The sequence below is a fragment of the Bufo bufo genome, chromosome 6, assembly GCF_905171765.1.
Source record: "Bufo bufo chromosome 6, aBufBuf1.1, whole genome shotgun sequence".
NCBI classification, from domain to species: Eukaryota; Metazoa; Chordata; class Amphibia; order Anura; family Bufonidae; genus Bufo; species Bufo bufo.
The window spans coordinates 229,720,533-229,733,390 of NC_053394.1; positions in this window are offsets into that span (position 1 = coordinate 229,720,533).

Consider the following 12,858-nt stretch of genomic DNA (forward strand, 5'->3'; position numbering starts at 1 on the left):
TCCTCAGAGGGGAGCGAGACAGGATGAGGCCCCTGCACACTGAATGAGTCCGCACCACTGCCCCTAGACTGACAATGGCTGGACAGAGAGGTCTCGTTTCTTTCTCTTAGACGCCTGTCAAGGCGTACCGCCAATGACATGGCAGACTCTAAGGACGTTGGTCTCTCATGGAAAGCAAACGCATCTTTCAATCTCTCTGAGAGACCATGACAGAACTGACTCCGGAGTGCAGCATCATTCCAACCTGAATCAGCTGCCCATCTCCGAAATTCAGAACAATAAAGCTCCGCAGACAGTTTGCTCTGGCATAAAAAATGTAAGTTAGATTCGGCCAGAGCAACACGATCCGGGTCATCATATATCTGCCCCAGGGCCACAAAAAATCCTTCCACGGATCGAAGGGAGGGATCCCCTGATGGCAGCGAAAAATCCCAAGTCTGAGCATTACCCCTGAGCAGGGAGATGACAATCCTCACCCTCTGCTCCTGATTACCAGAGGAATGTGGACACAAGCAAAAATGGAGTTTGCATGCCTCTCTGAAGCGAACAAAACTCTCACTGCCCCCGGAGAACGTTTCCGGAAGTGAGACCTTTGGCTCGCAACAGACTCCATGGGCCGGAGCAGAGCCCAATGCTTGAAGCTGAGTCATAGATTGACGGAGATCCGCTACCTCCAAAGAAAGACCCTGCATGCGGTCAACCAGGCCAGAAAGCGGATCCATGTCAAAAAAGACGGTTTTGGTGGATTATAATGTCACGGCTGTATGTGAGCAACAAGAGCATGCACAGAAAATAGAGCTACTGACCGGACCCAAACTAGGGAGGATAAAGGGTGACCCCTGTCAGACCCTCAAAAGCTCTCCCTATGCTGCTAAGCCCATGCCCGGATCCAAATGGTGGAAGGAGGCATGCCCGCGTACCTAAGACTGATGACCACTGTAACCCCTACAATAGTGGAAGGGGCACGGCCACCGGTGCCCTGCTCAGTATATGGAGGGAACCGTGGTCGCCTCGGATCCAGTCAGAAAACACACAGATACACAGCAATGTCTGCACACTTAGCTGAAGGGCTGCAGCCGCAGTGAAGACGGATCCAAAGACAGGCTGGCAATATCCGGAGTACTTGCTGCAGCAGAACACAGGTCCAGTGAAAGGATAGCATACAAGGGAAGATACTCAAGCAAGAGCTACAACCCAAATGAGAAATATAATCCACACCTACAATAGGAGGGGGAATATAAAGGCAGGGAAATCAAACGGAGGAGGAACAGCTGGGAGGAAGGAAACAGAAAACTCCTCCCAGCTCTAGTAGTGACATCATCACAGGGGTGGAGAAACAGAGCTGTGAGAACGTCCCAAAGCTCTGGTAGTGACATCAGGTGCCAGCCGCAAGGTGAGTCAGGGGTCAACACCTTTCCCTCTCCCTTGGACAGGGCCTTCCCATTTCCCTCCCTTTGCGTGACGCCGGTCATTACATGACCATGAAGAAACACCATGCTGTGTACAGCTTCTGAACTAAAAAGACTATATATATATGCAGTGCCTATTAGTGATGATCGAGCATGCTCGGCCGAACACCAATAAACACAGCCAATAAACGTGCAGGTAAGTACTGCATTTACTGTAATCCCGTAGCCATGTTGGCTGCTGGCATTACAGTGATTGGTTGGCTGCAACACGTCATCGGCTGCTATATAGCACCCGATGATGCATGTTCGGCTCATTCTTAGTCAGGGAGAGATGTGCTGAGGAAGGGACGGACAGTGTATGGAGTGATTTAAGAATATTTTTACCACCAAAACCTTTCAAAGACCCAAAAGTCCTTTTAATAACTATTGTGTGTGGCAGCAGCAATATCTTTTTTTTAGCGCAAACTGCACTAAATTGCTAAAACTTTACAGACCCAAAAGTCCTTCTAAGGACTATTGTGTGTGGCAGCGATATCTATTTTTAGCACATCCTGCAGACAGCGACATTAGCTGTGCCACGTCTAGAATGTAAAGTGTGCGCATCCAAAAAAAATCTGTCACATCCAGTGTACTTTTCCGTAGACGGTGTCCGCTGCGGACAGTGAAATTAGCTGAGCCACATCTCCAGTGCAAAGTGTACGCATGTAAAAAATATCTGTAACATCCAGTGTACGTTTTCCATAGACCTTGTCCACTGCGGACAGTGACATTAGCTGTGTAACATCTCCAGTGAAAAGTATGTGCATCCAAAAAATATCTGTGACATCTAGTGTACTTTTTCCGTAGATGGTGTCCGCTGCGGACAGTGACATTAGCTGTGCCACATCTCCAGTGAAAAGTGTGCGCATCCAAAAAATATCTGTGACATCCAGTGTACTTTTTCCATAGATGGTGTCCGCTGCGGACAGTGACATTAGCTGTGTTACATCTCCAGTGTAAAGTGTGCGCATCCAAAAAATATCTGTGGCATCGAGTGTACTTTTACCATAGATTGTGTCCGCTGCGGACAGTGACATTAGCTGCGCCACATCTCCAGTGTAAAGTGTGCGCATCCCAAAAATATCTGTGACATCTAGTGTACTTTTTCAACAGATAGTGTCAGCTTCTGACAGTGATATTAGCTGTGCCAGATCTCCAGTGTAAAGTGTGCACATCCAAAAATGTATCTGAGACATCCAGTGTACTTTTTTAATAGACGGTGTCCGCTTCTGACAGTGACATTACCAGTTGCACTTTTTACACTACCAATTGCACTTTTTATGTAGACACTTTGGACATTACCGGTGTTACCTCTCCTGTATAACGTTTCCTCATCCCAAATACCTGTGACATTCCCTGTAATTTTTTATTAGCCGCTGGTGACAGCATTGACATTATATTTGGGATATCTCCTGTGTGACGTTTCAACATCCCAAATACCTTTTTAAAAAATTTTGCGCATGCCCTTCCAAATCCTACGCTACTTTACGTGTGACAAACTTTCAAGCATATATAACATTTAATATGAAGAAGGTGAGCAGTAAGGGATGGGGAATTGGCCGTGATGCTGATGGTGCACGCAGAGTTCATGGACCTGGGCAAGTTGAAACTGTGCCTGCTGCCAGAGCACAAGAAAAACAATCATCCACGATACCTAGCTTTTTGTTCCAGTTTGCAGGGCAGCACAGGACACCACTCATGAAGTCAGACCAGTGCGACCAGGTGGTCGGCTGGATTGCAGCAGATAATGCTTCCAGTCGCTTAAGCACCACTCTGTCTTCCACCAAGTTCAGTCTCGGTAGCCAAGAGTCTGCTCAACACAATCCTCACTCTGATCCTCCTTCATCCAACCATGGAGAGTCTGGGCAAACAAGTGATCCCACACTTGGATATTCCGAGGAGCTATTTTCTGTGCCATTCCTTGATTTGGTCCTCCCGCCAAGCATGCTTGAAGAGGGACAGATCTTGTGCCCTGATTCCCAAACTCTTGAGTATCCCCAGTCACAAGAAGATGACGGTGGGGAACGGCAATTACTGTTTAATAAGTTGGATAATAATGAGACACAGTCAATGGCAATTACTATCTCAAGAGGTTGATGAAGAGGATGAGACACAGTTGTCAATCACTGAGGTTGTGGTTAGTTCAACAAGTCAGGAGGATGAGCAGAGTGAGGAAGTGGAAGAGGAGGTGGTGGACGATGAAGTAACTGACCCAACCTGGGAAGGTGGAAAGCTGAGCGAGGACAGCAGGTCAGAGGGGGAGGGATCTGCTGCACCGCAACAGGCTGGAAGAAGCAGTGGAGTGGCAAAAGGGAGAAGGTGGGCCAAAGCAAACAGGCCTGCAACTGTTCCACAGAGCACACCCTTGCGGAAATCTCCCTTGCCAAGGGGTAGGTGTTCTGCAGCATGGCACTTTTTGAGGAAAGTGCGGACGAGAAAAGAATAGTAGTTTGCAACCTGTGCCGTGCCAAAATGAGCCGAGGCGTGAACACTAGCAAACTCACCACTACCAGCATGATCCGCCACATGGCATCCAAGCACCTTAATAAGTGGGCCAAACGCCTAGGTACACAGTTTGTGTCTGCGGGTCACACCACTGCCTCCTCTTCCACTGTATTACGTGCTGGCCAATCCCCTGTCAAAGGCGCAGGCCCAGATGCCTCCCAACCTGCACCTGGACCTTCGCAAGCACCATCAGTGACCACATCCACTTCCGTGCCCAGCGCAGCGTACAAATGTCCTTACCCCAGGCATTTAAACGCAAGCGAAAATACCCAGTTGTGCGATGTGAACACGCACTGGAACTCCATGTTCCACATGTTGGCCAGGTTTTTGATCAGCAGAGGGCAGTTTGGAATACCAGCTGCAACATGGTCGTCACCTTTCCAGTCAGCTTCCGCTATTCACAACTTAATTGAGAAGTGGATCAACATGGATGTCTGACCTCTGTGAGGTTTTAATAAACTTTGAGGAATCAACACGGATGGTGAGCGGCGATAATGCTATTATCAGCGTAACCATCCCAATTCTGTGTCTACTCAAACGCTCACAATTAAGGACGACGCTTTTCATGTGGAAGAGGTGAAAATGGGGGAAGGGTGATAGCCAGACCACCCTCAGTTCATCTTCTCAGCGCGAATTGGACAATGTAGAGGAGGAGGAGGAGGAGCAGGAGACAATTGCCTCTGCTACAGATGGTAGTACCCATGGAAGTTTAATTCCATCTGTTCTGCGTGGGTGGGCAGAAGAGGTGGAAGAGGATTAGAAGATTGAGAGTCATCCTCCTGATGACGACAGCGAAGTCTTGCCTGTTGGTACTCTGGCACACATGGCTGACTTCATGTTAGGCTGCCTTTCCCACGACCCGCGCATTATACGCATTTTAGACAACACAGATTACTGGTTGTTCACCCTCCTCGACCCACGCTACAAAGAGAACGTCTCATCTCTTATTCCTCTGGTGGAGACGACGAGCGAAACGGTGCAATACCAGAAGGTACATCTGACAAAGCTGGCGGCAGAGTCCGTATTTCCTTGGTCAACCGAGGAGGGGACACAAGGGGAACACAGAGCAGTTCCAACAGAGGCAGGGCAACACTCTCCAAAGTCTGGGACAGTTTCATTGACACCCCGCGAGCACCCTCAACCTGATGTGCGGCCTACTGTGACAAGGAGGGAAACATTTTGGTAGATGGTGAAGGAGTACATAGCAGACCGTGTCAGCGTCCTCAATGATCCTTCAGTGCCTTACAACTACTGGGTGTCCAAGCTGGACACGTGGCACGAACTGGCGCTCTACGCCTTGGAGGTGCTGGCCTGCCCTGCTGCCAGCGTTTTGTCTGAACGGGTATTTAGTGCTGCTGGTGGCATTATAACAGATAAGCGTATCTGCCTGTCAACTGAAAATGCTGACAGGTTGACTCATAAAAATGAACAAGGCCTGGATTGACCATGACCACCAGAGAAAAGCAGCTGAACGTAAAGGCACTTTAAATCTGTTGTTTATCATGTACTGAATACACTGTATTCCCATGCACTCCTTCGACCACAGACAAGGGTATATGGTTGAATCTTCCTTTTCTCATCCGCCTTCTCCTCTTTCATCAAATCAACAGGCTTATTCATCCCATATAATGCCCTCACATATACACTGCGTGCAGAATTATTAGGCAAATGAGTATTTTGACCACATCATCCTCTTTATGCATGTTGTCTTACTCCAAGCTGTATAGGCTCGAAAGCCTACTACCAATTAAGCATATTAGGTGATGTGCAAAACTAGCGAGATATCTTGCAGAGGGATGCAGCACTCTTAAAATTGCAAAGCTTCTGAAGCGTGATCATCGAACAATCAAGCGTTTCATTCAAAATAGTCAACAGGGTCGCAAGAAGCGTGTGGAAAAACCAAGGCGCAAAATAACTGCCCATGAACTGAGAAAAGTCAAGCGTGCAGCTGCCAAGATGCCACTTGCCACCAGTTTGGCCATATTTCAGAGCTGCAACATCACTGGAGTGCCCAAAAGCACAAGGTGTGCAATACTCAGAGACATGGCCAAGGTAAGAAAGGCTGAAAGACGACCACCACTGAACAAGACACACAAGCTGAAACCTCAAGACTGGGCCAAGAAATAACTCAAGACTGATTTTTCTAAGGTTTTATGGACTGATGAAATGAGAGTGAGTCTTGATGGGCCAGATGGATGGGCCATGGATGGGCCCGTGGCTGGATTGGTAAAGGGTAGAGAGCTCCAGTCCGACTCAGACGCCAGCAAGGTGGAGGTGGAGTACTGGTTTGGGCTGGTATCATCAAAGATTAGCTTGTGGGGCCTTTTCGGGTTGAGGATGGAGTCAAGCTCAACTCCCAGTCCTACTGGCAGTTTCTGGAAGACACCTTCTTCAAGCAGTGGTACAGGAAGAAGTCTGCATCCTTCAAGAAAAACATGATTTTCATGCAGGACAATGCTCCATCACACGCGTCCAAGTACTCCACAGCGTGGCTGGCAAGAAAGGGTATAAAAGAAGAAAATCTAATGACATGGCCTCCTTGTTCACCTGATCTGAACCCCATTGAGAACCTGTGGTCCATCATCAAATGTGAGATTTACAAGGAGGGAAAACAGTACACCTCTCTGAACAGTGTCTGGGAGGCTGTGGTTGCTGCTGCACGCAATGTTGATGGTGAACAGATCAAAACACTGACAGAATCCATGGATGGCAGGCTTTTGAGTGTCCTTTCAAAGAAAGGTGGCTATGTTGGTCACTGATTTGTTTTTGTTTTGTTTTTGAATGTCAGAAATGTATATTTGTGAATGTTGAGATGTTATATTGGTTTCACTGGTAAAAATAAATAATTGAAATGGGTATATATTTGTTTTTTGTTAAGTTGCCTAATAATTATGCACAGTAATAGTCACCTGCACACACAGATATCCCCCTAAAATAGCTAAAACTAAAAACAAACTAAAAATTACTTCCAAAAATATTCAGCTTTGATATTAATGAGTTTTTTGGGTTCATTGAGAACATGGTTGTTGTTCAATAATAAAATTAATCCTCAAAAATACAACTTACCTAATAATTCTGCACTCCCTGTATTCCCTTTGCATATAATGTTTTACAGGGTAAGCTCACCTGCAAGCCCTCCCATATTATTTTTTTGAGGGTCAGATCACCAGCAGGCCCTCACCTACAATCTTTTACAGGGTCAGCTCACCTGCAGGCCCTCGTATATAATGTTTTACAGGGTCAGCTCAGCAGCAGGCCCGCACCTAAAATCTTTTACAGTGTCAGCTCACCTGCAGGCCCTCACATATAATGTTTTACAGGGTCAGCTCACCAGCAGGCCCGCTCCTAAAGTCTTTTACACGGTTCGATTCACCAGCAGGCCCGCTCCTAAAATCTTTTACATGGTTCGGTTCACCAGCAGGCCCGCACCTAAAATCTTTTAAAGGTTAAGCTCACCTGCAGGCCCTCGCATATCATTTTTTGAGGGTCAACTCAGCTGCAGGCCGTCGCATATAATTTTTTAGAGGGTCTGCTCACCAGCAGGCCCTCACCTACAATCTTTTACAGGATAAGATCACCAGCAGGCCCGCACCTAAAAAAATGTATAGGGTCAGCTCACCTGCAGACCCTCGCATATAATTTTTTAGAGGGTCAGCTCACCAGCAAGCCATCAATCATAATTTTTCAAGGGCGTATGATCTCCTCCTTTTTGTGTAATAAAGGGTGTATTGGAGCGCCGCTTCTTTGTAGTTTTTGGCAGCCCTTTCACTTAGTGCCTAGGCTTTAAGAGTGTAGGAGTCCCACTGCATGGACAATTGTACCACAATGTGAATGAGGCCTTCCTTTATGTGATATACAGGTTGTATCGGATTGCCTCTTCCTTGTAATTTTTGGCAGCATTTGCACTTTATATACAAGTAAATATATTGGAAAGAATGTTTCCTACCAATTTTTCCTTCGTCTAAAATCGATTTTATCTTCGGTTTGGTGCGTATTACATAGAAACATAGAATGTGTCGGCAGATAAGAATCATTTGGCCCATCTAGTCTGCCCAATATACTGAATACTATGGATAGCCCCCGGCCCTATCTTATATGAAGGATGGCCTTATGCCTATCCCATTCCTGCTTAAACTCCTTCACTGTATTTGCAGCTACCACTTCTGCAGGAAGGCTATTCCATGCATCCACTACTCTCTCAATAAAGTAATACTTCCTGATATTACTTTTAACCCTTTGCCCCTCTAATTTAAAACGATGTCCTCTTGTAGCAGTTTTTCTTCTTTTAAATATTTACTCCTCTTACCTTGTTGATTCCCTTTATGTATTTAAAAGTTTCTATCATATCCCCTCTGTCTCGTCTTTCTTTCAAGCTATACATGTTAAGGTCCTTTAATCTTTCCTGGTAAGTTTTATCCTGCAATCCATGTACTAGTTTAGTAGCTCTTCTCTGAACTCTCTCCAAAGTATCAATATCCTTCTGGAGATATGGTCTCCAGTACTGAGTACAATACTCCAAATGAGGTCTCACTAGTGCTCTGTAGAGCGGCATGAGCACCTCCCTCTTTTTACTTTTAATGTCTCTCCCTATACACCCAAGCATTCTGCTAGCATTTCCTGCTGCTCTATGACATTATCTGCCTACCTTTAAGTCTTCTGAAATAATGACTAGGGTCGAACAAACCCGAAATGTAAAGTTCGGTTTCGTACTGTACTTTTGGATTTTTGGACCCCGAACATTTCAGTAAAAGTTCGGGTTCAGTGTTCTGCGATTTTTTGGCGCTTTTTGAAAGGCTGAAGATCAGCCAATCAACAAGTGTTTAACTGTGTGACCTTAGAAGCCATGTGACCCAGCCTCTATATAAGCTGGAGTCACGTAGCGCTGCACATCACTCTGCTGTGCTTAGTGTAGGGACAGGATGCTGCTGCTGTGAGGGAGAGAATAGGACAGAATCTTTAATCAGCACTCCAATTAAACTCAGTGATCTACATAGATTTAGTTGTGCAGGTGCAGTGCACAATCTTTTTACCCTGCCCTGAGTCCAGTGACAGAGAAAAATAACTTTTATCCATCTGTTAGTTAGGTGGGCGGCGGCGGACATTTTATGCAAGCTCAGTGCACCAGCACTGCATCTGTGCTTTTGTGACATTCAAATCCAAGTTTGAAATACTGCAATAATAATCAGTTTTTTTTAAAAAAACACCCTTTTTTGGCAATATCCTACATCTGGTGCCTTTGCAGCATTAGTCAGTGTGCAATTTAAGCTAGAAATACAGCTATAATTTTCTGGGTTTTAAAAAACACCCTTTTAGGGCAAAATACACAATTTTACAGCACTTGCTGCATCTGCACGTGTAAAATTCAAGCGTTATATACAGCTGTCATTTTCTGTTAATAAAAAAATAAACATTTTTGGGCAAAATACTTAATATTGCATCCCTTGCTGCATGTGTTATTGTTAAAAACAAGTTTGAAATACTTCAATCATTTTCTGGCTTTGAAAAAAAATAAAAAAAATACCCACCACACCAGATCCACTATAACCACCAACTCCAAGGAGCCACCACCGACCCCGGCCGCTATGACATTAGAAAACAGTCCCTGCTTGACCAAAAAATAAATTCCAAACATAACCACTCTGTCCTGAACCAAGAACCACCATTAGAGTTGAGCGAACACCTGGATGTTCGAGTTCGAGAAGTTCGGCCGAACTTCCCGGAAATGTTCGGGTTCGGGATCCGAACCCGACCCGAACTTCGTCCCGAACCCCATTGAAGTCAATGGGGACCCGAACTTTTCGGCACTAAAAAGGCTATAAAACAGCCCAGGAAAGAGCTAGAGGGCTGCAAAAGGCAGCAACATGTAGGTAAATCCCCTGCAAACAAATGTGGATAGGGAAATGAATTAAAATAAAAATAAAATATATAAAAATAAACCAATATCAAGTGGAGAGAGGTCCCATAGCAGAGAATCTGGCTTCACGTCAGCAGAGAATCAGTCTCTTCATGCCATAGCAAAGAATCTGGCTTCACGTCACCCACCACTGTAACAGTCCATTGTCATATATTTAGGCCCCGGCACCCAGGCAGAGGAGAGAGGTCCCGTAACAGAGAATCTGGCTTCATGTCAGCAGAGAATCAGTCAGCATGTCATAGCAGAGAATCAGGCTTCACGTCACCCACCACTGGAACAGGCCACTGTCACATATTTAGGCCCAGGCACCCAGGCAGAGGAGAGAGGTCCCATAACAGAGATTCAGGCTTCATGTCAGCAGAGAATCAGTCTTCATGTCATAGCAGAGAATCAGGCTTCACGTCACCCACCACTGAAACAGGCCACTGTCACATATTTAGGCCCAGGCACCCAGGCAGAGGAGAGAGGTCCCATAACAGAGATTCAGGCTTCATGTCAGCAGAGAATCAGTCTTCATGTCATAGCAGAGAATCAGGCTTCACGTCACCCACCACTGAAACAGGCCACTGTCACATATTTAGGCCCAGGCACCCAGGCAGAGGAGAGAGGTCCCATAACAGAGATTCAGGCTTTATGTCAGCAGAGAATCAGTCTTCATGTCATAGCAGAGAATCAGGCTTCACGTCACCCACCACTGGAACAGGCCACTGTCACATATTTAGGCCCAGGCACCCAGACAGAGGAGAGAGGTCCCGTAACAGAGAATCTGGCTTCATGTCAGCACAGAATCAGTCTTCATGTCATAGCAGAGAATCAGGCTTCACGTCACCCACCACTGGAACAGGCCACTGTCACATATTTAGGCCCCGGCACCCAAACAGAGGAGAGAGGTCCCGTAACAGAGAATCTGGCTTCATGTCAGCACAGAATCAGTCTTCATGTCATAGCAGAGAATCAGGCTTCACGTCACCCACCACTGGAACAGGCCACTGTCACATATTTAGGCCCAGGCACCCAGACAGAGGAGAGAGGTCCCGTAACAGAGAATCTGGCTTCATGTCAGCACAGAATCAGTCTTCATGTCATAGCAGAGAATCAGGCTTCACGTCACCCACCACTGGAACAGGCCACTGTCACATATTTAGGCCCCGGCACCCAGACAGAGGAGAGAGGTCCCGTAACAGAGAATCTGGCTTCATGTCAGCACAGAATCAGTCTTTATGTCATAGCAGAGAATCAGGCTTCACGTCACCCACCACTGGAACAGGCCACTGTCACACATTTAGGCCCCGGCACCCAGACAGAGGAGAGGTTCATTCAACTTTGGGTTGCCCCGCAATATAATGGTAAAATGAAAATAAAAATAGGATTGAATGAGGAAGTAGGCAAGGCTGTGATGGCCTCTTGGGGCAAGTAGTATGACGCTTGTTGATTGGCTGCTTTGCAGCCTTTCAAAAAGCGCCAAGAAAGCGCCGAACACCGAACCCGAACCCGGACTTTTACGAAAATGTTCGGGTCCGTGTCACGGACACCGCAAAATTCGGTACGAACCCGAACTATACAGTTCGGGTTCGCTCATCCCTAACCACCATCACTCCAGGAAACCCGACCACCTCTGGAAAAATGCAGCCCAAAGGGTGGGTGGGGGCTGCTGCAGATTTGGCTGTTCCCTGCAAAATAGCCCCTCTTGCCGCTCCTCCCACCCCTTTTAACCTCCTACCCCCTCCCCTAATGCAGCGCCCACCTAAAACCTACCAAATAACCCCTTAATTTCCTAACAGCTCCACTCCCTCCAGGCCTCTGTCATGCCAGGCCTCCCCCAGTCTTGTAGCCCTAGGTCCGGCCTTGACAAGTGTACTGTTGAGTCGTTCCCCCCTATGTCCCTCAATTCCCAACCAAATAAAGACGCCACATAACAGGTGGATTTTATTGGCCACAGCAGCCATTTATTAACCGCCTCACGTCCGCCCATAGGATATAAACGTCCTATGGGTGGACGTCTATTTCTGACAGCACGTTTTAAAACGTCCTGTCAGAAATAGCAGCTGCACGCTAATCGTGCAGCTGCTGATCGGGTTGCCCGCTGTCAGTGACAGCAGGGCAACCCTAAGACAAGGCAGGGACAGTGCCCAGGTGTCCCTGCCTTCACGATCGCTGCAGACACAGCGCTCACCGAGCGCTGTGTCTGCAGAGCAGGAAGCGCTGTGCGCTTCCTGTTCCGGCCCGGCGGTCATGTGACCGCCGTGACCGGAGAGTGCAGGGGCTGTGTGAGGTCTCTCAGAGACCTCGATCAGCCCTGCTGTGAGGCTGTACAGCGCAGGATTGCTGCTGTACAGCCTCTATAGGGGTGCATTTGTCCTGTAACTGGGGCTACTATGTCAGCCCCAGTTACAGGAGAAATCAACAGTGAAAAAAAAAAGAAAAAGTGAAGCAAATGTCCCCCAGAGGTCTTGTATGACCTTATGGGGGACGAAAAGTGTAAAAAAAAATAAAAAAAATAAAGGGTTGAAAAAATAAAATAAAATAAAGTTTCACATGTAAAAAAAAAAAAGTTCCCAAGTTAGGAATAAAAAAAAAAAAATTAAAATAGAAAAAATAAAGTAAAATAGACATATTTAGTATTGCCGCGTCCGTAAAAACCAGCTCTATAAAAATATCACATGACCTAACCCCTCAGATGAACACCGTAAAAAATAAATAAAAAAAACTGTGTCAAAACAAGCAATTTTTGTCACCTTGCATCACAAAAGGTGCAACACCAAGTGATCAAAAACGCGTATGTCCCACAAAATGGTACCAATAAAACCGTCACCTCATCCCGCAAAAAATGAGCCCCTACATAAGAAAATCTCTCAAAAAATAAAAAAACTATAGCTCTTAGAACATGGAGACACTAAAACATAATTTTTTTGGTTTCAAAAATGCTATTATTGTGTAAAACTTTAATAAATGAGAAAAAGTATACATATTAGGTATCGCCACGTCCGTAAC